The sequence below is a fragment of the Gavialis gangeticus genome, unplaced genomic scaffold (assembly GCF_001723915.1).
Source record: "Gavialis gangeticus isolate Ggan-Ray unplaced genomic scaffold, GavGan_comp1, whole genome shotgun sequence".
Lineage (NCBI taxonomy): Eukaryota > Metazoa > Chordata > Crocodylia > Gavialidae > Gavialis > Gavialis gangeticus.
The window spans coordinates 72,382,741-72,384,942 of record NW_017729032.1 but is presented as its reverse complement, the minus strand read 5'-3'; positions in this window follow the sequence as shown (position 1 = coordinate 72,384,942).

Genomic DNA, 2,202 nt, shown 5'->3' with positions numbered 1-2,202 from the left:
AGGTACTAACTTAATGCACCATAATTGATGCTACTGCACAGTAGCACCAATGCGCACTTTTTTGTGACACTAATGTGCAGTAGACTAATTCTATTGTGCATTAGTGTCTGAGCACAGTTTTTTCCTGCCACACTAATGCACAGTAGAATTAGTCTATTGTGTATTTAGTGACTTGTGTAAACACACCCATTAACTTTATTATTATAATTATATTATAATTATTATTATAATGACTTAAATTGACTTTTACATGTAACTGGGTTACTATTTAAGACCCAAGTAACAATTAACTAACAATTAATTAACAATTGACTATTTAAGACAAAACTACTTACATCTGAAATGTAGTGTGTCGGGGCCTTAATTAACACTTTCTTTTAACAGCAGCAGCTAAGTAGTGACTGGACTTGGTCCTCTAAATCCCAGATTGTACCACCCAATCCACAGTCCTGTCTCTTGGAGAGGTGTTGAAGGGTGCAAAGAGACCCTGTCCTGCCACTTGCTGAGGAAGAAGAGAGTCCCTATGCAAGTTTGGTACCCAGTGCAGTGCAACAGGGTATGTAAAATATCCCTCTTGTTGGGGCCTTTCTGAGGGGTGATCAATTATTCTGGGCTGAGAAGGATAATATGTGGTGAATTATGGTGTCCTGTATTTTCCTTAGTCACAAATTTCCTTGCTTTCAAAAACAGGTCAGAACCTTACTCCGTGTACTCATGGCACCCACATTAGATGGAATGTGCTACAACAGCCAAGCCATTCACATTATACAGTGTGATGCCTAGATAAGAGAACCAGTCACCATTCAAATTCTCTTTGCTGGTTTTTGGCACTTCCCCAGTCCCAGAAAGAGAGAGTACTAGGCTCAGTTTAGCAAAGAGAGGGTTTATTAATGCTGTTTGTCAGCGGCACCCATGGTGTTAGCACCACCTGATACCTCCATTAAAAGCACAGAAAAGCCATGGAAAATTAACCTGTAGTGGGGTACGGAGAAAAGACAGAGAGAGAGATTGCCGCTGGGAATCTCTGTCCCAGTGGAAGGGAAAGAAATGGAGCGTGGAACCATCAGAAAGCCAGATGGGAGAGAGGAACCCCATATTCCCTTTTCTCTAAGTTTTAGGCAGCAAAGATCTAGAGAGAGTGTCTCTTCCTTTCAATAGTCATGCCATGGGGTTGTGCATGTTATCAGTGCCTGTGGGCTTCCCTCCCTATCTCCTCCTCTTTGGATCATGGTAAATAACTGGCTACCTTGATGCGGTCAGTCTTCGTCACTGGTGGGACCATTTTACTACAAGGTTACACAACAGCCTTTTCTGAGTGAAGAACTCAGGGGCAGACCAAGCAGGCCAATTACATTAGAGCTAGACATATGATTTGTGGAATCCCCAGCAAGGGTGAGAGGTTTCAAGCTGCATTGGAATGGGCCATGAACTGCCTCCCCTTCAGGAGGGAGTTCATCAATGGCTGGAGTAGGGACATGTCTGAAGATGAGGTGAGTCTTCTGCCTCTGATGCATTGCCCAGAGATAACAATGCGGCAGCTGAAAGCCCCAGTGCCTACCAACTACACTTGAGCTTATGGATAGCCCCTTGTTATATTATCGGGTGCAAGGGAAAGAATCTCCTACGAGTCTGATCAGTGTCTGCAGCTTCAGTTTCCTTGATGTCAGTCAGGGGAAAGAGGTGGATTCTGTCTTTTCCTGAAGGTTGGTTGCAGCAGCTGCAGCAGTAGCAGTTGCAGATATGCTCACTCTACTGCATTCCTTCAGTCTGGCCCTTTATCAGACTACAGCAATAAAGACACAGGTCCCCTGTTAATTGCATGGGTCACATAACATCTCAATGTGGAGCTGATTAACATTATAATTTTTAAATCTCCCCAGGGCCCTCTTTGCAGTTTGCTTGGGTCAGTTCCATATAATAGCCAACCTGTTGTACAGCCACAGGAGCTGTGTGCTCAGAGCGCACAGATGTTCTGAGAACAGTAACCATTCTCTCCCAGCACATACAGTGTATTGATTAAATACAGTCAGCAGCCTAAGCTCTCGGTTAGCTCTTGTTGCCTAATAACAGATGTGAACAGACCATTAGTTCTCTGGTACAGCTTGCTTCCTTTCAGGTGTAACAGCTGAAAAAATAAACTAGCCATCATACAACAACACAAAATATCCTTCCCATTTATTTTCACATCTTGACTCAATTTTT